At 40.9% G+C, this 24571-nt stretch overlaps 1 long non-coding RNA gene across 3 annotated transcripts in view; it reads right to left on the bottom strand.

Annotated features, from left to right (window-relative positions):
- LOC309339369 overlaps positions 1-24571 on the bottom strand; it is a 555996-nt gene that overhangs the window by 444825 nt on the left and 86600 nt on the right. The window lies entirely within an intron of this gene.

The raw sequence follows: 24571 nt of genomic DNA, 5'->3' as shown, positions 1-24571 counted from the left end.
TACCAGATGCAGCACAAAGATAATAAAATAGCTATGAAAACCCCAACAGTGGCCTAATTTGTAGAATATTCTTAATGTGAACAAGTTAATAAAAACTCATTGTAAATCCTTCAACCATTACAACAATTACAAACCAGTGTTTCCTTGCGTCTTAGAAATGTGCTTAATGAATAAAAATGCAACTCATTAAGATTTCTTTTTATGAGATCACTGGCTTACATTATCATTAACAGCAGCTTCCTAGGTTTGGGGTCTCTTTTTTACAGATCTTTAATTAGGTACATTAATATTTATTGCTGGCTTGGCTAATTGGCTGATGGGACACATGGGACTAGCTTACATTTTGACTGTGTGTACATGGGGTGGGAGAAGGCTGGGTACAATGCTGTTGTTCCTATTCTTCCAGGAGTTTCATTGCTGATTTTTTGTTAGTTTGCAAAAGGTCTAGCACCTCAGTTTCTAGACAGACAGCAAGATTGCATGTGTCCTCTCTAACATAGTGATGCAATGATATCAGTGTACAGGCAGAAAAGAAACCCAGTGTTTTGCATTCTTGAAAGTGCAATAGTGAGAAAACAGGAGTGTGTCTTACTAACAAACCAGGGGTTGCCAGTGCCATGTCATCCACAGCCCTGACCAGCTGGGGCTGATGGGAATTGAAGTCCAACATCTGTAGGACATTGCATTGGTGACTGTAATTATTATTATTATTATTATTATTATTATTATTATTATTATTATTATTCCCCCACTCATCTGGCTGGGTTTCCCTAGCCACTCTGGGTGGTGATAAACACTTAAAGAAGGTGCTATTGCTCAGCTCCAGGGTTTTTATGGTATGACCATCTTCAGGGTCTCTGTCTTATCCTCCATGCTTTTTGTAACTTTTACATAAAACCTCTGGGACAGAGGATTTGAAGTGAGGTGATGTCAGTATGCTGAAAACTTTGAGTTCTCTCTCTCATCAGATTCAGGTGATGCAGATGAAGTGCTAAACGGATACCTCAAATCAGAAACTGGCTGGATGAAGGCCAATCAATTGAACTCATTCCTGACAAGAAAGTGCTTTGGCTAGGTGATTTACCTGTTGATGTTCAGTGGTAAAGAGCTGCCATTCATCAGCTTGACTGGTGGGCCCACTGCAGCTTCTCCAGACAGAGAAGCTGCTTCCACGCTAGACCTTGCAAGGTTGCTAAAACCCTCTTCCTGGGCCATGATTGTTATAAATTGGAGATGCCGAAATTTAACCTGGAATCTTTTGCATGCAAAGCATGTGCTCTACCAATGACTGTTAAGGTTGAAATCCTGTGCCTACTTCCTTAGAAGTAAGCCTCATTTAATTCAGTGAATCTGCAAAAATGTGCATAGGATTGTGGTGTTATGTAATATGCTAATGTTTCAAGCAATATTGGGGAGGTTGTGAATTTAAGCTCCTACTGTATAAACATATACACAAGGAGACAGACGTGCAGCAGTTCACAGGTCCTTGGAAAGGAGGGGGAAATGCAACCTTGAAGCAAGGATAAAGAGGGTGGGTATAAAGAGATGTCGAGGTTGAATTTCATTCTGTTTTGTCTCTCTTCCTTCAGTATCCTATTACTCATTCCTTCACTGAGACCAACGGCAACCTTCAGCCTATCATTTTGAAATGCCTTTTCTTGTAACTGAGGGGTTGCTGTGGGACTTTTATTAATGATGCAAGTTGTCTGAAAGTGCCTTTCCACAGCATATATCATTTGCTGTAGTCTCAAATGGCATATTCAAAGTGCACATCCCATTAAAGTATTGTGGGGGGGGGGGGGAAGTGCCACCAACATATTTCACAAACGATATATATGCAAGCAGAGCTGCCTGCGTCCTCACTTTACCTGAGAACCTTTTAAATTGGAAGATGCCAGGGATTTAATGTTCTTCACACAGAGCTTGCTGTGATACTAAGTTCTATGCATGCTTACTTAGGAGTAAGCCCTCTTTAACTCAGTGGAGCATACTTCTGAGGTAACATACAAATCATCCGTTTCTTTTTTAAAAAATGGTCGCATTTTTCACAAATATTGCTGGATATTGTATGCACTTACCACATTCTGCTTTTAAGTCATAGGATTCCTCCTACAATCAACCTCATGTCTAAGAACATAATGTCGGAATACATCTTCAGGCATTATTAAACTATAAGTACTGGCCTGTCTGTACCACTCCAGCCCCGTCAATCTTGCCATGCTGAGTGACAGAGTTTAAAGAGGGCTTATGGGCCTCCTCTGTGACCGGCAAAATTAGAAAAGGACAATCTTCTCTCTAAAGGCCAAGTTATGCCCAAGTGTTTATAATGGTATAAGCCAGTGAGGCTTCTGGCAAGCAGAAGTAGTAGACTGGAAAAGGCAGCCAGGTATCATTTATCTAACCACAACAGATGCTGAAAACCTCCAATGGCTTTTGGCCAGAGAAATGCGCTACTATAAATGTGCTTGATTCTATATCAACAACAGTACTTGCGTGTGTGGTGTCTGGAGGCTGAAAATGCTAAGATTATGTAGAAAAAGCCACATGTATGAAGCCTGGCATGGAGAAATATAGGACTTTATTTTTTTCCAGGGGTGAGTGAAGTTTTGTCTGCTTAATTCCTGCTTGCATGTTTGTTTGTTTTTTAAAAGCTGGTAACTTCACAAAAGCATCTTTTTCACCTCAGCCTTGTGGGGCTGATGATGCAACAGCTTTGCACTGAGAGGGCTGCTGTTCCAGCACTATGGGAAGTGTGCTTTTATCTGTCACACAGCCAGCATGTAAACATGTGATAGGCAAAGAATCTATTCATTTTTTAAAGAAAGAAAAATTAAAAAAGACAAATGAAACGAACACTAGAGGGCCCCCCTTCTATTTGTGGGTAGTCCCTCAAGAGAACCCATTTTGGTTGGGTGAAATACTGTTTTAAAAGCTGTTCTGAATTTCAAAATGCTCTTGAATGGCAACAGCTGTGCATAAATCTATTTATTTTGCATTGGTATAGTAAGGGTCTATGTGGTCAACATATTTATGCACAGACTCTTCCTCTTAATAATGTACAACATACTAATAAAAATAGCTGGTGTCACATATGAACCTAAGGTCCAGTTTTGTGAGGTGAATGTGGTGGGTTCAGTCTTTCTTAATGGCCCACCACCACCCAATTCATTGACTAATAAAATTTGCTCAGTTGCTTCTGAGCTCTGTTGAAGGCAGGTATAAATCTGGAGGGAATATGGGAGAGCAGCAGATTCAAGAACAAAGAGAGGAAACTGCAAAGGCACAGAATGAATGGCTTCCTGGCCCAGCCCAATATGTCTTTTAAATCTATCGTCTGTTCTTCAGGGTTAACTGATTTAGCTCTTTCAGATCATGATCAAGACTGCAAATCTAATCATGTTTACTCTGAAGTAAGTCCTGCTGAATTCAAGAGGGATCACTTCCAGGGTTAGGATTGCAACCCAAACCACACTGTCTCAAGCATATTTTGAAAAAGCCAAATCACTTTGCCCAGAGGAAGAGTCAATAGACTTGAAATGCATTGGGCTGGTAAGCCAACCTCCAAGACGCACCTACCTTTGAATTCTTCTAGATGTCAGTGAGGTCAGGGCTCCTGCACCATTGTAAGCCATAACAGAAGCAAAGGCACTTCAGCAGCAGAATTTCATCCCTGCCTGACAAGCAGCCTCTGCCTAAATTTCCTTTTTCTCATCACGAATAAAGACCTAGGGCTTCAGTCTCCAGTGTACCTGGGTTACTCAGAGACAATCAGCAACAGCCACCTAAATTCAATTGTAGTTTCCTTATGTTTATCTAACAGCCCGTCCTACCCCCCCCAAAAAAAAAGCACATGAAAACACTTTTTGATTAAACTCCAACCAGTCAAGGATAATGGCATGGTTTATGATATCTTTTTGCACACAGGACAGGTGCAGTGATTAGACCTCCCTAGGGAAGAATGTGTGGCTGCTGGTGGCAGCTGTGTTGAGTGCCATAAATCCCTTGAGAAGAAAAAAGAAGTATGCACTCTGGGGAAGGGAGATAAGTGTAACCTTGATGTGAGGTCAGAAGAACAATTTATCTGATTCAAGCCAGTGTTGTTATGTTCTGTGCTAGGCTGGACCCATGCACACTTAATAGCCTGCATAGAAGCTTGAAGGCTGAATTACATATTTTTTATTTTATGCCCCCACTGCTGTTTCAGTATCGTGAGAAAAGAACCTGCACCTGCAGGGATTCCTGTTTCGGAGGTCTTTGGGCTCTCATTCAATATCACCTCCATAGCATGACAGCCGCTGTAGTATGGCTGCTTCCTGCACTGCTCAGGGAACATCACATAGGATGAACAGTCACTGCAGCTACTTCCATACTTGCATCTCTTCTCCCAGAAGACATCCAAAAATAAGCCAATGGCTTCTGCATGCTTAGGAGAATGTATTAGGTACACAGACATACATAGGTTTGCAACTATTTTAATGGCTTTTTATTTTTAATGCCTAAAAGTGGAGATTAGGGACTCCAGAAATTCACTTGCTATTCTTTTCCCTGTTTGTTTTCTGGATATATTCAAAGTCACTTTTCTGTCACTCAGACTCTGAAGGACAAGACCTGAAAGAAACATGGAAAGATAAAGAGACAATTTAGTTAGAGGGCTCATGAAGCTTACAATTCTAGATTAAGTTAGTCATTATCTTTCATTTTCATGATCACAAATTAGGAACCTAGCTAAAGAGGATGTGAGGGATTATGACAGTGACATTTTAAGAAATGACACAAAACCGTATTAACTTTAGAATGAAGGCTGTGATCCACAGTGTTTCACTGCTATTAAGTCTTTCATGTTTTAGGTTGGAACAGTGATCTTCCCCTTCTACAGCCTTCAGTGCCATGATAGGGACGGCTCTGAATTTTGCAGCTGTTGCTGCCACCCTGGTGCAGTTCAGACAACTCATGTGGCAGAAGAAAGTTGTAGACTGGCTCTTAACTTGAATTCAGTTATTCCAGGCAGGAGTTTATTGGAGAGTCAGTGCTGCTCATGCCCACTTTTTTCACAGCAGCTACTAGATGTCATCAGCATCAATATCAGCATCTCCCCCCTACTTTTTATCCTTTACATATGATCCAGATTTCTTCTAAACACAGAAAATCTAGTAGGTAAAAAATATATTGTTAAAGGGCCACAATCTCCTTTGACCTATCACCATGCCTCTACTTCCTTCTGCTCTTCACCTTAGCACAGCTAACCATTTTTCTATAAGAGACAAACTGTTTCCACCAATTGCCACATGCCAAAGACACAGCTGGAATTTAAGCAACTGGGTTTGGAGACACATCTAGAAGAACATCTCTGTCCATTGTTACACTTGTATATTACACATCCGTGCACTATACCAGTTGAATGAATAAGCACATTTCCCCCAGCAAACAAGTATTGCTATTTGATAGTGGTGTTACAGGGACATGTTGTACACTTGCTCTAGCGAAGTGATGTATCTGGAACGTATACTATACCCTTGCCACAAAATACTGCAATATTTTGCATTTATCATGCAAAAAAAGGACTGTCTGGAAAGGCCCCAAGAAAAAAAATTGTTATACCCTAGGGCTCCCATTCTTGTAAAAACGTACTTGTGTCATGCTCAAGCCATGGTCCAAGATGATAGAATTATACAGCCTTCCAGCACAGTCCACAATCTATAATCATGGGTGGGATACCAGGTGTTCCTCTTGTTAGGCTTGGAAAGAAACAGCCTTACGTTCAATTTATTCCCACAGTGGAAATAACCCTAGGCACTCATCTTTCCCAAGAATCTGCTATTGTTATTAACCAAGCCTCAAACTATTTTGGGCCTTTGGGCTTTTTCTTTTTTTAACTCCTTCCTGTGGGTGAGAGAAATAAATAAAAGACTGGTGTTTTTAACAATACACACAGAAAAGCTGATGTATTTGAGGGATGCAATTCCTATGCTTTTCCTTTGATGTTCAAAGTTAACTTTGGGCAATAGCCAGGTACAATAAATAAGCACTTCTTGTTGTTTTTTTATAAAAGTGGAACAAAACCCAGCAGAATCGCAAATTGTCAAAATGGCTAGAAGGAAGAATGTGGAGATAATCTTTAAACCATTTCAAATCGAAGAAATGATTTCATACTCGTCATTTTTTATTCGGTAACCACATTGTAAAGAAAGTGCTTCCGGTACAATGCTTTTATATCCCTAAAATATCATACTAACAGTCTGAAGTAGTGGAGAGCATTCCATTCAATTTGCATTTTAATGCAAACCCAATTAGCACATTGAGAAATAATAGGAGAGCTGAAATGGAGCTGTCGTTTGAAATTCACATTTTTCTGAATTTTGTGTTGCAGTTCTCCAACCAAAACTTGCATACAAAAATGCATATAGGAGAAAGTGTGCATAAAAGATAATATATTTGTTTAAAAGAGCATGCAGTAATTTGATACATTAGGAGAAATTGCCTGCAAAAATGTGTCTATTAGGAGAAATGCACACTAAAATGCTAACAATATTTATGACTTCTCTGCGGGAATGTGGTGAACTGAGCTTATGATGCTGTTAAGAGAAACGAGAAACTGAGATAAACCAAAATTGACAGATCTGTTCATCCATATTCTATACTCGTATGCACAGCTGCTGGTGTTGGATGTTTCCAAAATTAAGTGATACAAAGTTGTTTGGATGTGATGCAATTACGGTATATTTGCCTAGTATATGAAAGCCACTTGTGCTATAGCAGTGAGGCCTCAGCCTGCACCATAAAAAGCAAAGCACCAGCCAGAAGGGGAATGAACTAGAAATGGAATTTCTAAGATGATGCTGTGACAAGGCCAAAATTCACTGCAGAAAGAGGAGTCTACCTAAAGATACAAAGATAACTGATCATTCCATATATATAGTTATATAGTCCCCTATCATTCCCTCCTAAGAATTAAATACAGTGATACCTCGGGTTAAGTACTTAATTCATTCCAGAGGTCCGTTCTTAACCTGAAACTGTTCTTAACCTGAAGCACCACTTTAGCTAATAGGACCTCCTGCTGCTGCTGCGCCGGCGGAGCACGATTTCTGTTCTCATCCTGAGGCAAAGTTCTTAACCCAAGGTAATATTTCTGGGTTAGCGGAGTCTGTAACCTGAAGTGTATGTAACCTGAAGTGTATGTAACCTGAGGTACCACTGTATAGTTTATAAGGATGTTACAGTGAAATGTCAAAAATCTGGTGGATGTTGTCATGTTGAATTCTGTCATGTTGAATGTTGTCATGAATTCTGACAGTGATTCACAAACACAGGCTTCCCCAGCTTAGTGTCCGTCAGAAGTTTGGGACTACAGCTCCTATCATGCCTAATTGTTGGCCATGTTGGCTAGGTCAGGGGGGCATTGGAGTCCAAAACATCTGGAGTGCATGAGAGGAAGAAAAGCTGCATAAGAGTATATCTGAAGATCCAAGAAGTAAGCCAAGGTCAAGAGTGCCATTGTGTTCCTGTCCTGCTTGTAGATTTGTCGCTATGGGAACAGAATGTTGGTCTTTGGTTTGAGCCAGAAGAGCTCTTCTTATGTTCTTACAGATAGATAAAAGCTCTGCATGTCCTTTTCATCATCACGTCAGACTAATAAAAAGATAGCCTTCTCTGTGTTCTAACTTAGATATTTTCTGCTCTGAACACAGATTACAGGCAAAGACAGCAGCATTTCCTTTCCATACAAAATCCATTAAATGAGCTATTCTTCTTGAGATATCTAACTGCCAGCCAATCTTTAATCACTTCACTCTTATACAGTTAAGAAAAAAGTCAAAACTTGAGGATGAATGCAATTGGCCCAAGAAGAAAAATTCTGAGGGCCTTCTTTTGAAATGAATCCAGCTCACAGGGGGTTCAAAATGTCTGCAATGGTTCTCATCTTTTGCTCTTCCTTTCCCTGTTTCATTGAGCAGGCGAGATTAATAATGAATACAAAAGCCATTTCCTGGTAGTTTCCATTGAGCCAGTTCTTCCTGTTGGCCAATGATTTGTTTTCCATGCCAAATAAAAATAATAATAATCACATTATCAGCATCTATACAAAACTAATTTCATATGCTTTCCCTTTCTTTAAAAAAATTAACAGCACTGAATCCGAGACCAGGGAGAAGAGTCGGTGGAAGAAGATTGGAAGAAATTTAAAATTTACTTACAGAAATATTGTAAAATCTTTGAATGTTAATGGCATTGAAATGAACTGAAGGGGTTCTAGCAACGAGGTTAAAAATAAGATTGGATGGATAATTAGACAAATTAATTGGATATGAATTTGCTGAATTAATTTTCAACAGGGATACAAAAAAGGGAGATGTGAAGAAGTCAAGAAAATAAGTGAATCAAAGAGAAGTAAAAAGAGGGATTTTTGTGTTTTTTCTTTTTTAAAATGTGTTTTTTCCTTTCTTTTTTGAAATTATTTTTCCTTTTTATGTATTTTATAACTTTGTATTTTTGTGTATTTGTTTTTCTTTTTCTTCTTTGTTGTTATTTCTAAAACTTAATAAAAATATTTTTTTAAAAAAATAAAAATAAAAAAAATTAACAGCACTGACTTTCACACCAATACTGTGTTTAAGTAAATCCTTAAATTTCTATAGCAGTTTTCAGAAGGATGCTTTGATAGCAGCAGTATGTAAAGATATCTACATGTGTGAAACTGCCATCACAGATCCAACACCAGAGGGAGAGCTTTCCCAACACCTCACCTTCTATCAAACACATTAATTTTCAATAGTAGCAGTTCACATGTTCTGTGGTGTGCCTCCTGATGTCCTTCCTCTAATAAGATATTAAGTGATAACATGTGTGAATTAGGCATCGATCCATATCCACATACAAAAAAACAGCCCTTTGGGCGCATCTATGGCTAGTCAAAATGCACTTACAGAATGTCACTATTTTCAGATGGGATTTAATCACATACCAGCTAATTCAGGTTGTACAGTTTCAGTGGATTGCAGGCTCTTGCAAAACAAACCCCCCTTCCTCAAAATAGTGGACTTTTTGTAATAAGGGAAGTGACAGGAAAATACAGTAGAAAATGTAGGATAATGCTTTGATGAAACATCATCTAACTTCCCTGCAAACAAGTCAGGCTGAATGCACAATACACAGGACATCAGAAAGCACCCTTAGAATTGAAAGCCTTTTAATCCCTTTATTAGCCTTTTAATTATTTTATTCCTTAGAAAGTAGTAGTCCCATTCCGATTATGACCTCATGCTCATTTTGCAAAATTCCTGTTAACAAATTTTTGGCACCATTTTGAAATTCTACAGATCTATTGAAAGATTTCCAAACAGTACTAAAGGAAACCAGCATTGTATTAGGATATTTGGGATAGCCACATCTGACTAATAAAGGCATGTGACATATCTATTCTAATTTGGATTCTTCTCATTTTAACCTGCAGATAAATGCATATCCACTTGTTGCTTTCCATGGATGGTATCCAACTAAATACTACTCAAAGTGGATCCACTAAAATCAGTGGGCATGGCTAAGTTCGTTTACTTCAGAAGCTCTACTTGGAGTTTTGTGGGCTTGAACTGATGAGAGTTGTAGTCCAAAACATCTGGAGAGCACTAGGTTTGTGGAGGCTGGCCTAGAAACAGGAAGAAAAATGAAATGCCTGTTCATCCGTGAAGCTCACTAAGTGATCATAAAATTGTAGAGTTGGAAGGGACCCTGAGGATCATCTAGTCCAACCCCCTACAATGCAGGAACATGCAGCTGTCCCACAGAGAGATTGAACCTGCAACCTTGGCAATATCAGCTTATCTTTACATCTCAGCCTAATCTACCTCACAAGGTTGTTTAGATGATAAAATGGAAGATGGGATGCATGTTTGCTGCCCTGTGCTCCTTGGAAGAAGGGTAGGATAAGAGTCTAATAAATAAGCAGATAATCCAGAGTGCCAAGTTGTTGAGATGGACTCTGCATTTTCTGTACACAGTGAGCCTCAATGCACCACTAAAACTAAGGAACTTAGCTTAAGGAACTGGCCCTCAAAACAAAGACATCATTCAGTACTATAAAAAGTGAGATCTTTGGCTAATGTTGTGACCTTGCAGCAACCTGCAAAGCCTTAAGGATCAGTCCTATATCTACAGACACCCAGTGCAGTGGATAGTGCTTCCTGAAGCAATCTGAGAAACCTCTAATGGACCTCAGGGCTCTTGTGTTCAAAAACTAACAAATTGCCTCTTACGGTTTCCTCATCCTTTTGTTATCAGTAAACATTATGATCATGTGCACATTGGCTGCTCCTGTGTGGTCTCTCCCCACTCCATCTCTGCAGCACGTTGCCACAGAAAACACAAGCCAGTCAGCTCATAATCGAGATAATGTCTGCACTTTCCAGAAGGAGCTTGAGAACTGCAGGAGGGAGAGGGAAAGGCTTTTTCTTTCCCACTTTGTTTGGCCCAGAAGCCAAGATACACACAGCAACATCAGAATGGTTTTTATCTGCCTTGATTTATTGCAGTGTCTTTATCTATTGTGTAATTCCTTATCTCATTTTCTCTCTCTTTTTTAAAGATGGAAAGCTTTCATGCTGTACCTCTGAGTGTCAAAATGCTGGGAACAAACAGCAGGAGGAGGCCATCACTTTCACGCTCTGCTCATGACCTCACCAAATACATGTGGCTGGTTGTTGTTGTTGAAACAGAAGACTAGACTGGACAGATGCATCTTGCTCTCAGCCACCAAGGCAGTTCTTACGTTACTGTGCTTATTGCAAAGCATCCAGATGCAGGCGTGAGAGTAGAGCATAAGCTCCTTCTTTTCCCTTCCTTTCCCCAACCCACAATTCCTATGAAATGTGCAACTCAAATGACCAAGATGATTGTGCAGGCTCTCTATGAGGAAAGGCTACAGCATTTGAGACTTTTTAATTAGAGAAAAGGCAATGAAGAGGCAACATGAAAGAAGTGCCTAAAATTATGCATGCCATGGAGAAAGCGGAAAGTGAATAGTTTTTCTCCCCCTCTCACAGGTGTGCCAACTCTAGAGGGCCACGGTGTATTTGGCCCCCTCAATATTCGTCTCAAGGGGATCCGGCCACCTCAATGTTGAGGCAGCCCAGCACGCAGCCTACCGGAAGGCTGCCCCAGCCTGAACAGTGTCAGGAGACATATGTTATATCATGTGACATGCCCGTGATGTCACGTGACACTCAGCACACGCTGGGCCCCCTCAATTCCCTCAATTTTGGGGGCAACCTGCTCTCTCATAACACTAGAACCCATGGGCAACCAATGAACCTGAATTGACAACAGAAAGTACTTCACACAGCACATAGTTTAACTACGGAATCCACACCCACAAGAGGCAGTAATGGCCACCAACTTGGATAGCTTTAAAATAATTAGACAAATCAATGAAGGCTATCAGTGGCTGAGAACCCTGATGGCTATGTTCTACTTCTGCTGTTGGAGGCAGCATGCTTCTCAATACTAGTTGCTGGAAACCACGGGGAGGGGGGGTGCTAACACACTTGGGTCCCTGCTTTGGGGCTTCCCATAGGCATCTGGTCAACCCCTGTGAGAACAGGATGCTGGACTAGATGGGCCATTCTTATGTTCTAATGAAAGACTGCCCACAAAGGGACCTGAGATATGTGTAAGATTAGCAAGCCAAACTTCCTTTGCACAAACAGATGGTTCATGGCAGAGCCATCCCAAGCCATTTTGGTGACTATGGTGAAAACAAATAATCACCACCTCACACACTGTTTGTAATAAATAAATATCAGGCCATTTTGTGTTTTTTAATGGTGTCCAGATACTCTTCCTCATGGTCAAAGCAATCCTGGTTCAAGCCCGTAACAACCCTCAGTGCTAATAGCAGCTTGTTTTGTAAGCTGGATGCCTTCCTTAACTACAGCTTCCAGACTATAGCAGTTTTTGTCTGCTGTGCTGTTGACCTTTTGCTGTAAGAGGAAGGGATGTCTTGTGTTGGCAGGCAGGCATGAATAATTTCTAACATTAGCTGACACATTTTCTTGGATTCTCTCCTCCCCCAGAAATTAAAAATTGCAGAAACATCAACATCATCTCCTCTCATGTTCCTAACAGCTTAAACAAGTAAGAGAATAATAAAATGAATAGAGAAAATGAAAATAAGAGGTTTTTCATCTTCAGTATTCATTATGCATTTTCCATCCTACTTTCTGCTTAGATATCTTGGCTGGAAACCAAACTTTGAAACATTTCAATATCACATAGTAAAATTGTGTTTCAGGGTCTTCTCATTAGCCTGCGCTGCTTTGTTTTGCATGTATCACTTAGCAATGGGATACATGCAAAACAATACTTTATAATATGTTAAGAATCAATGCTTAATGAGAAATTGGGGGGGGGATAAAGAATATGCATGCCCCTAAATTGCAGTTTTAGTATTGTCATCTCTTTGAGCTGTCTTCTAAGGCAGGGATGAGGAACTCTCTGGTGCTCCAGATGTTGCTGCACTACAACTATAATCCCTGAACAGGGCTGGCCCAAGACATTTTGGCACCTGAGGCAAGCCACAAAATGGCCAGGGAAGAAGGGCTGAGGGAAGATCTGCATGAGGAACAAGGAGGGGAATAGAGATCTAGATCAGATTCTATTGCCTTTGTGGATTCTGCCACCTGAGGCGGTCGCCTCACCTTGCCTCATGGGTGGGCTGGTCGTGTCCCTGACCATTGGCCATCCTAGCTGTGGTTCAGTTGTAACTGCTGCTTCCATCTCTACTCCATGGTGGATATTACTGTTGGGGTTAAACAGTGTTTGGCAAAGGACCATATCCATGGCTTTCACACCATCATAATAGCTCTGTTGCTGTTCAGCCTGAAAGTGTGAAGGAACAGGTCTTAAATTGCAGACTGTTTGGTGCTAGCCTAATTTGTTGTTGTTGTTTAGTCGTGTCCGACTCTTCGTGGCCCCATGGACCAGAGCACGCCAGGCACTCGTCTTCCACTGCTTCCCGCAGTTTGGTCAAACTCATGCTGGTAGCTTTGAGAACACTGTCCAACCATCTCATCCTCTGTTGTCCCCTTCTCCTTGTGCCCTCAATCTTTCCCAACATCAGGGTCTTTTCCAGGGAGTTTTCTCTTCTCATGAGGTGCCAAAATACTGGAGCCTCAGCTTCACAATCTGTCCTTCCAGTGAGCACTCAGGGCTGATTTCCTTCAGAATGGAGAGGTTTGATCTTCTTGCAGTCCATGGGACTCTCAAGAGTCTCCTCCAGCACCATAATTCAAATAGCCTAATAGTATTTGAAGATAGGAGCTGCTTGTGTTGGAACACATGTCAACTAAATTAGAAATAACTTGTTTGTACATTCAGCTGTTCTATGCTGTTTTAGAATACGATAATTACAAACAACAGGAATTCACAATATTCTTTTTAAATCTTTGCCTTCTCATATCTTTGGCTAGGGAGAGACTCTTGGTAGCCCCTGTTTCTATCTCTACAACTGTTCAAGGCTGCGTTCAGGGTATGTAATCATGAAGAATTAAGCTGCAGGACTCCTGCAGCTTCAGCTGGTGGGATTCCATGCTTGCTAATCTCCATACGCTGCCAGGCATGTCACTCATCTGCCTTGTTCTTGGGTGAAAAGTGACCCCCTGCCTTGGTGCAAACAGTGCCTTCCTGCCAAGTCTTTGTGTTTCCTGAAATAATATATAGTGATGATACAAAAAAAACACCATTTAACAGAACCTCTTTTTAAAAAATTCCCATAGCTATGCCTATTTTCCAACCACTAGGGAATACAACACACTCGCATATTTGACTTTCACAGCCTTTGAAGTTAACATTTCACTTTGGTGAGATAATATTGAAGTCTAGGTGGGTTGAGGCATGACCTAAGACCAAGAATCAGCTCAAAAAGGATTTATTGGAGCATCAGGAACAAGAATGGCAAACAGGAGCACTTGGCCCAGTAGGCCTATATATCCCTTAAGCCGGCCCAGGCAAAACACACACACACACCGCCTGTGATAGTCACCTTAATACTGCAATTAGCGAATCACAATACTGTCTCAGCAGGGATTGGCTGCCTGCCAGCTACTAACAATGTCATTAGAGGGTTTTAGAACCCTCTCTGTCCTTTGTTATGCAGCTGAAGCTCCTGAGCTCCAGGAGGTCTGAAGGCCTAGCCTGTATTGCATGCATACAGCCTGGCTTCGGTCTAAAATGCCTGCATACATAACAAATATGTCCTACGCACACATACACAGCTACTACTATAGAGGTATCCAACAGCGCTTCCTCTCCTCTCTGGGGACCAGCAGAATAGGGATGCATTCTGATAGAAGCTTTAAAGGAGACTAATATGCAGCCTTCCCCAGCCTGGTGTGAAGCCATTCATACATTCATACATAAGAAGACAAGGATATTGCATGTACTACATATTTCAGTAGATCAGATTGAAGTCAAGGATGGGGAATCTGAATCCTCCAAATTTTGTTGGCCTCCTCCTAGCATCAGACCCAGTCTGCAGGGCAACAGGTTCCCCATCCCTAATTTAAATTCTGGGGTTGGCCTGTAAGACTCCTAGCAGTGTAATCCTACCCTTGTTCTACTCAGAAATAATTCAGTGGGCCATACTTCCAGGTGTATTGGATTGCAGCCTAAATTTCTTTCAGTGATCGTTATACGTAGAAAACCAAGGTCACAACACATGTTTAATGCTTTCGTTTCATATGCTGACTGTGTTTTTCCCACCTCCTCCCACTTCAAGAGAATGGAGTTAATATTGATGGAGGGAAATGAGCTCATCTGGGTGGAGGGGAAAAGATACAACTGCATAATTTTACTGTACATATAATATACTGCATATGAAAAACAGCTGCTAAACATTTCAATAAACTCATAAAATGCAGTGTCCTGTTTGGGAACGGATGTATCGAATAGGGGATTAGGCATTTATATCCCTGAGTAAAACCAACAATAATCCAAACTTTTTCCCTAGCCATGTCAAACTTTCTGTCTGTCATTTGAAACTCTTTTTCCTGAAAGAGATTTTGTTTTTCAGTTTTGGTTTTTCATTTTGGGCAAAACTATTGCTGAGTTGACATTACAAATCACTCAGAGATCTCCCTTGCAAAATTCTCTGAAGAAATGAATGTTAAAATTTCCCATGAGGTGATGGAAAATAGGGTTATGGCCAGAATCTTGTTTCTTTCTAAATGCACATAAAGAAATGTGGAAACAGAAGTCAGACAACATAAGCCCTTGGAAGAATAAGAACTCAACAATGATCTGAAGTAGACAATTTCACTGTACATGATGCACAACAGACTAGTTCATTAATTTAAATCCTCATGGGCCAATTTAACGTTAATATGACACGGGATTTTTATTTTTCCCCTGCAATGTAGTGTTGGCTGCTATGGTTACCAGAAACATAAAGCCACTGCAGCTGCCTTAAGCACTCAGATGTTTCTCAGTCTCTAAGGCTTCGAAAGAAAGAAAAATGTGAAGTCCACTGTGCCTATCCAGCCCAAGCATTCCATTTGCCCCTAACAAGCTCTGGAGCTGAGCAGGCTGCAGAGCAGAAGATTATCACAGCAGGACAGGATATAAATCCACCCCCAACTAATTTTGTGCTTGTCAACTGAGTAAAAAAGGAATGTAGAAAATAAGAGCATGCGGAAAGTATTTGGAGAATAATTCTTAATGATGAAGTGTGAAAAACTTCCTGGCAGCTAGAAGGCAATTTACTGGGCTAGTGGTGGCTACCAAGAAAATGAGTTTTCATATTTCTTCTTCCTTAAAAAAAATGGTTGATATTTATGTAGAAATAAAAGGATTTCTTTTCTCTCTATTTTCAGTTATAACTTGGGGGCAAGTAAAGATCTGTTAGGTTTCTTAAGCCAATGTGCAAAGATCCAATAAACCAAGGCTGTCAAATAAAATCTTTTCCCCCCTCCCTATTGATCCTGGAATCAATGGGATTGCTAATGCGTGCCTATGGTTTTATGAAGTGTTCCCAGGATACATGCAATAGAAACTTCCAGGCAGTGCTTGCCGTCATAGACTAAGAGGGCTGTTCAGTCACTCACTATACTAGTTTAAGAACATGACTACAGAAAGATGTGTGCTGGCTCACTTTACATTGAGGAGATTGACAGTATAGACATGTTAACCAGTATATATTAACTAAAAGGGATTGCTGAAATTAATTGATTATAAATTGTGAATGATCAGAACAAATAATTCTGAAATTCCAATATGAAACCTATTTCCACGTCAGGGACAGCTCACTTGGTAAAGCATGTGAGCCTAAATCTCAGGGTCATGAGTTTGACCCTGAGATTGGACAAAAGATTATTCACTGCAGGGTTTGGACTAGATGGTCTGCATGGTCCCTTCCAACTCTGCAGTTCTATGATTCTATCACATGCCAGATGGATAATGATTCGAGCCATTGTGAACCTAAAAGCAAATATGCTGATGTCTTCACAATTTGCTTCAAGCAGAGGGGCCAACGTTTATCAGGTTGCTTCCTTTATTCCAGGCATCCCCAACCTGCACCTCTCCATATGTTTTGGCCTACAACTCCCATAATCCCTAGCTAACAGGACCAGTGGTCAGGGATGATGTGAATTGTAGTCCCAAACATCTGGAGGGCCGAAGGTTGGGGATGCCTGCTTTATAGAGTTGAAAGGGACCCTGAGCATCATCTAGTCCAACCCCCTGCAATGCAGGAATATGCAGCTGTCGCATAAAGGGATCAAACCCATAATCTTGGTGTTAGGAGCACCATGCTCTAACCAGCTGAACTATTGGTTACTTCACTGAGAGTCAAGCTCAAAATATTGTCTGACACTGAAGTCAGCATCCTCAGAAAAGCAAGTTTCTGGCCCATATTGGCTACCTAGAGTAGACTGAAAACAGGCCAGTTCAGCCATGCCTCAAGAAAACTCAAAAGCTGGAAATTAGCCAAGTGCATGGAACGTCAGTGCCCTAATCTCTTACGCACGACCCACAGAAGCAACATTATTTTCTGATGTAAGCAAGCGCGACACAAGTTTGTTATGTGCAAATGATCAAATAATTCAGCTTTTCTTTGCACAGAATTTTGGTTAGTGGTGCTGATTTAATTTCTTTTTGGTGACAACACATATAGTTCATTATAATATGCCAGGACCGAAGGAGCAGAGAAAAGAAGCTACCAAGGTGCAGCATAATAACACCCAAAAGCAGCAACCATGGAATAAATGTGTGTAGAGTCACCAGCATGGCAAAAAGAAAACATTCCCATGCTATAGGGAAAGGGAAAAATAAATCCAGGCTCAACAACCAGATGGGGAAAATTCCTTCCCAGCCTCAAAATGACTATCAGATAAGAAGTGTAGTAAAACTTTCCACAATGCAAATATCTATATCCCTAGCGGCAGTCCCAGAGGGATTGTTCTTTTCTTCTAATTTCAAGCTGGGCTGGGTTGTGTTTACGCACTTCATTAGGCCGCAAGATGTACTGCAAAGCAGGTTAGCAGCTGAATTGTGTAGCTGTTGTTGTCAGCATTTTCCACCAATGGAATGGGAGCCAGCTGCCCAGCCAGCTTGGCTGCTAACAGAAAAGCAAATCAGCCTCAACCTTCTGTCACATTTCGTTGCTCAGTTTTCTGTTGGAGTTTAGGGATTATGAGCACAATGTTCAAGAAACTGATTTAAAAAATAAATACATCCAGCACCTGCAAAAAGTGATGCTTGAGCAATCACAGTTGCTGTCCCTTCTGCTGTTCTCCAGTGGCTTTACAGAATGAACAACCAATGCAGCTGTTTGAAGGGTGCTTCTTGCAGGCCCACTCCCTGCAATTGTAAAATCCAGTGGATTTAAATATCTGCTAGAGCCTGGAAGATATTTGCATGACCCCCTCAACACACACATACTTGGTTTTAGAGGGGTTTATCCCTCAGACATGCCTCCCCACTCTCATAAAACACTTGTTTTTTGGCTGTGGAAAACAGCGCTGACCAGGACTTATGAACTCTCAGGCAAATATATCTATGTCTGGTGCTGGTGCACTTCCATTTTTATTAGTGGAGGTGATATGGAAATAACTGGAGGTTCCCATTCTGAAACACTGAGGATGCTGCGAATCCCACAGCCATGGAAAGACATGTCAAAGCCATTTATGTGGGAACAAACACTGCTCAGTGGCATGCAAAAGACCCTAAGTTCCACCCCTGGTGTTGTGAAAGAATAAAACCCTAGGGAACCACAGCCAAACAGCATTCACAGGACTGATGCACAGAGCAATGCATACCCCGCAAGTATCCTGGAAAAACTGGGACATCTCATATTTTATCGCAAGGTGTCATAGTCCTGTGCTGACAGCCACAGCAGAGCTCAGTGGGAACCATGCCCAAAAAACACAGCACTTCTTTGAATTTTGCAGTGAAGTTCTCCTGCCAAGTAATGTGTACAAAAATGCACCTACTGGGGCAGAAACATAAATATATTAGTTCAAATTAGTGCTATTATTATTCATTTAATTTCTATTGCTGGCATCCATCTGTCTTGATAAACAATGGAGTGCACATCCAGGGATGAATTGAAACCACGATACCACTTTTTAATTTTATGGGGAAATAATTTCAAAGTGTTCTACAACACACTGAAACATCAAATAAAGCAATACAGAACAAAACATTAATGAAGAAATTCAATTGTATACATTCAAAGCAGCATAATAAACAGGAAACTAAAATACTATCTTAAAGATTTCAAAATAAAACATTACAAGCAAGGGCAGCAACAGAATGCTCATTTAACACAGCAAAGTTAACAAAATAAATAAATATCTTAAACATTCCAAAAGAAAATATTACTAAAGGAAGTCAGATATAAAATGCACATTTAAAACAGCATAATTAACAAGAGAATAAAATATTATGAACATAGAATATATCTGCTGCTGTTGCTGCCAATCCTGCCAATGGAGGTTCATGGTAGACAGCGGCTGGGGAAGCTCAGGCTTGATGACTTAGGTCTGCCCGAAGACGTAGCCAAATAGTATGCAAATATGTATTATATTAGCAGAAACTGTGTATTATACCAGTGCTACTCAAAGTAGTGGTCCACAGGCCGGTACCAGTCAGTGAGCCATCAGCTACCGATTCCCAGGAACTCCACCACACTCACATAGCGTAGGATGCTTCAGGGACCAAATGCAGTCCCAGTCCCTGACACACTGGGAAGGGGGGCAGAACTGTCAGTCCACCACATCAGATAGCTTGAGAAGCACTGTATTTGACAAATTTCATATAAACATGCATTGATTTGGAGAAATTTGCTCTAAAATGCAGGTGAATTTGCATAAAGTAAGAATTTTCATTTTAAAAAAGCAAACCGATTGGGAAATGTGGACTAATGAAGACTGAAAAAGTGAGAAACCATGAGAAACTAAAATTGGCAGTTTCTCCCAGCTCTCAGGGCAGCAGGTCCAAATGCTCTTGTCTTGGGGTGTGGGCCTTTGGCAGTTGCTCAGCCATGAAGGCATGCAACATTTCAACGGGGAAATTATTTTAGCCTCAGCCTGGCACAGTTAGCTGCACATGAAGATTAGGAAATTATGAATGCACTGTCAGAGGAGGATGTGGTCGAATGATCTCAGAGAGAGTGAAGATATTTGCAATGGAACTATAGAGATGGAGAGCATCATTGTACAATGATTTTGTTCTATTTATGTCTCCCCAATTCCTCAAAGGCAGTTTGCTGCATGGGGAGGGGGAACCACAGTGTATGTTCAAACATAAAATATGTGGCTGTATTTCTTTAACATTCACTTGACCTTCTAAACCCCTGGACGTCCTGTACTATACAAGCATAAACATTTATACAGGGTGTATATAAAACCTCCGCCTGTATGAATCTTCTTGGGCTTAGGGAGAATAAAACTTGCAAATAGTTAAAGTGAACAAATTTTCTTTTGTTGGAACCAGTTATGATAGAGTGATCGCTCAAGAAGAACAAAACACAAAAATAATTTGTTTAAAACATAATGAAATATTCTATCCAAGTCCAAGGAAAAAATTAGGCACTTCTTGCTTGCAAACTTTGTAGTCAGCTAGTCCAAAAATTTCTCTCATCCATCAATGTGTTGGGTGATTCCAAGTTGCTTCTGGGTTTTGCCGCCACTTCGTGCATGCGCAGAAGCGCTCAGCACACTTCGCACATGCGCAGAAGCGCTCTATTGTGCTGTGCACGTGCACAGAAGCGGCAGCTCTGGATACGGAGTAAGTACAGACCCTCCAGGGACAAATTACGTTCATATCCAGAGGGTCCACTGTACTTCATGTGAGGGCAGGATAACTTGGGCCTTTAAATCTAGGGGGCCTCGCCAGCCTGCCTGCTCCCCAGTGCCGCAGTCTCCCCTTTCCCAAAATTGCAAACCCAAGACTTCATGCAAGGGCAGGGCAACTCAGGCTCAGCAACTATGAGACTTGGGGCTAGCCAGTGGGACCCAATTTGAAGCAGTGGGGCACAGCTTGATTTTTTTTCTTTTGTAGGGCCCCAGTTCACAGCCAAAGTCTGCAAAATCTCATAGATATAAATAAAATCCATCTAGATTGCCCTGGTGTGGGGGCCCCCTTAGGAGCAGCCCGCAGGGCCCAATGTGGCCCAATTGTTCCAATTGCCTTAAGGTCAGCCCTGATGAGTCTGTGCAGGGGTTGGACTGACAAGCCCTGCACCTTCTAGGTCCCTGGTGTCACTATTCAGGGTACAGACTCAAGGACTTGTAATGGAAATAGGGGGGGGGCACTTATTGGAAATCAGTTTTGTCACCTCTCTGCCAAACCCCGGGGACGATGAGCCCAGCCACCTTTTATTCACAGTCACATAAGCACTACACTACAGCATGGCCATAAAGCTGTACATTCAACCGCTGAAATACACATCCAATATGTAGCAATGGAGATTTATGTTACTGCTTTATGAATGAACACTGTGTTTTATTAATGTACTCTGTATTTTTGGAATTACCTAATAGCTACCAATAGAGAGCTCTAGAATCTGACAGCTAACCAATTGGGTACTACCAAACAGCGACCCCTATTGCTGAAAGCAGGTAACCAGCAGAAAACGCTTCAGCTCAGCCTTTGTACTGTTTATTGAACACCGCCTGCTGTGCGGATAATGGAGAAAGTTCCTAAAGTGTATCCCTTCTTTTGTCCTGGCCAACTCTATTACGCTGGTGTAAACCCTGGTGCACTAGGAACCCAGAATAATAGCAAATAAAATCCGCTCATACGTCAGCAACTGATAAGACTTGTCAACCTGTTATTCCAAAGTCTTCCTAGATTATAAAGCTCCAAAATACAGGCCAAAAGAGAGCAGGTCTGAAAAGAGTGAGCCATACAATGGGCACCGCCAGTGAAAAGGCTCTGCTCCGTGTAGCTCCTGTCTTGTCATTTGATAGGGTGCCCACTTGCCCTCCTACTTGACATGAAATGTTCTCTATTGGAGTCTCTAGGTCCAATATAAAGACCATAAGAAGGGAGAGCAAGGACCTTGAAGTTCCCAACAGCTGTTAATCAAGCAAGCACACAGGTCACCTTTGTCACAGGTGCGTCATGCCTATGTCCTGGCCAGGACTGCATCCAATCTTGTTTCTGTACACTCTTACTTGTTCTCAGTAACCAAAATCCTATTATCAACATATACAAGGAGAAAAGTTGTTTTCCTTCATTTGCAAGGAATCGTACAAAACAAAGTGGCACTAATAAAGAAAAGTTCCAGGGTGGCAACAGAAAGCAAACTAAAAATGCTTTTGCAGTTCATCAGAACTATCCAGCAATATCAAGTTATAGGAAAACTGGTGCTATAAACAGTAACCCTAGTTGGTTAATTGATTTGGTAACTTCCATGCACATGACATGTGATGCTAATCATTTCCCCAAAGAGTTAAATGATAACTAATCAAAGGCAGCTACAGTTGCAAATGGCAACAAAATATCTGTAAAAGGAAGAGAAGCAGGTTTGCTCAAGTGTGTTGCAGGTAGAAATACTGTTTGTAATGAAGTGAGAGCAGTAGTTTACTTGCTCGAATAAATAAGAAAGTTTTGAGAATTTAAATTCTAGTTTAAAATTGATTACTTAATTGAGAAGGGGATTGTAACAAAAACACCAGGCCTAATTTGAGTAGTAGAGTGCTCATCCTTTATTTCCACACTGTGACTGCAGAGCAAATCACCTGTCAGGAGAGTTATGAGATTCAGGTGAGGGTCAGTTGCCTTGTCAATCCTAGCAGGTATATAAGAGGCCTTTGCCCTGGCCAGGCCCACAAAAGGTTTACAAGGTTCAGTTATTGCTAAAGTTTTTGAGTGTTAATTTTATGCATTTTTTAAAATCACCATGGTATTTAACAATAATATCTTATGTCTTTTAGAGGAGAAATTGTGAATTGCAGAATTTTAAATACCCGTCATCATCCTTGGCTTCACTCAATTTTGTTTATAACACTCTTCCATATTCTTCTAGTTGTGAGGGTGGGGGATGGGGAGGGGCCTCACAAGTGGAGTAGCCTAGGGCCTCTCTTCATCTAAATCCGGCCCTGGGCCCATGCCTAAAATGCACAGAACAAGTGGAAGACCACTCAGACCCATGCTTTCTAGCCACAGGGCAAGCCGAAATATGGATGAGCTCAGAGTGTTTAGTACAGTCAAATAACTAGGCACCTGTAGCTTTTTAGAAACTATGTGAACTACCTGATAATTCTCTCACTCTTACTAACATATACTGTAATATATAGTCAGCCTGTCTACTTCATAGACCTTATGATCCAATTTTGTCCAGACCATTTCATCAAGATTAATCACTAGACATCATAATAGAATTTGGGTTAATTCGCATGCTATCTTATGATATATTAACATCGGAATAAGGAGAAGCTGCAAAAGCTCTGGGTTGGTGTCTGAATGCAAATATTGCCCTTTTACAATACTTTTGCCCTTCTCCCCCCCAGCTCCCAGCTAACTGTGCAACTCATTTCACTTGTTATTTATCAAACGAACTATTCAACATTCAGTCCTTCAAGTTCTCTGAGTCTACCAATTTTTTAATTATTTATAGCATAATAGCCATTTTCAGTGATCTAAAGAAAACTCATCAGCATTGTGTTTTTAAATGCTAGGCTCAATGAGCTGTTTTCTGTATACTATAATAACTATAACTATAATTTATATAACTATTATTATTATTATTATTATTTATTATTTCCCCAGCTACTCTGTTGCTTCCATTTTCCCCATGAGACATAACCATAGAGTTCTGCATCTTATAAATGATTTCCCACCCATCTTTCAGTTTTTGTAACACAACAGATGCACTACATCACTGTCCACACTTCCTTTTCCCTTACTGTTTCACGATCATAACTTTGAGAACTCTTGCCAATGCGCAGATGTGCCTCCCCCCCCCCCAGTAAAAAATAACTCATAGAGTTGGAAGGGAGCCCTGAGGATTATCTACTTCAATCCCCTATGTAATGCAGGAATACGCAGCTGTCCCATATGGAGATCAAATCATCATCATCATCATCATCCTGGGGATGTTCATCAGACTCAAGATAAACGAAAACAAGCCATGTTTTCAGGGCATTGCAGGGAGAGAATGAGCCTTAGGAGTGAAAGAAAGAGAAAAACTAGCTTGGTATTCATAGCATAAACCAGACTGGCCAAATGCCAAAAGTTCACAGTGCAAAGGATTAGAGATGTCAAGGCGAAAACACTGTCATATGGGAAAGGGCAATCAAACAAAGCATCCAAAAGAAGATCAGAAAGAAAGAAAAAAGTAGAACATGTGCTCATGTTTGTTTGTTTACTTGCTTGCTTCTTGAGAACTCCAAATATTGCAGGGGGGGGCAGTATTTATTTCATCCAGCTGGATCATTCTACGGCATTAATCCTAGCATCTCCCACAGCAGCCGGACCAAATGGTGAAAGTAATACAATCTTGTATGAAAGAACAAGGATAGCAGAAGAAGGAAGTAAGAAGAGAAAATGTTATTTCCCAAGAGTGTTGGCCTAAGCTGTTGGACACATTCCACCCCTAGTTAACTCAAGGACATCCCAAGCGCTCCAAAAAGTTGCAGCGTATTCCAAGCCCCTGAGCAAGAATGCTCTTGTCTGGAAAATGGACCTTTGCAGTAATGTTTGGGCCTTTTTCTTTCCCACCTTCCTGAAACATTTCCCCATGGTGCTATATAGTGCTAAAGGGTCCAAGCATTACTTTGCTCTAGCTGTTATCTAGTTATTTGGTAGCCATTTCATGGACAATCTAAGCTATGAGGAAACATCAGACACTCTAATATAGTTCTACTATGTATATGGAAGATGCCAAACTGCATGTTACAGGAATCACACCCTAACAACAATAATTTCTTAGCCATAATATCTGGATAAGTCCTCCTGGTTCAGAAGCACTATATTTCTGAAAACCAGTTGCCTGGAATAAAGAGAGGGTGGCCATCACCTCTATGCCTGCTTGTGACCTTCCAGATGCATCTGGTGAGTACAAAAAAAAACACGTTGG

The sequence above is a fragment of the Podarcis erhardii genome (genome assembly GCF_964252035.2).
Source record: "Podarcis erhardii genome assembly, chromosome: 3".
Taxonomy (NCBI): domain Eukaryota; kingdom Metazoa; phylum Chordata; class Lepidosauria; order Squamata; family Lacertidae; genus Podarcis; species Podarcis erhardii.
This window is presented reverse-complemented; position numbering and strand designations above follow the sequence as displayed.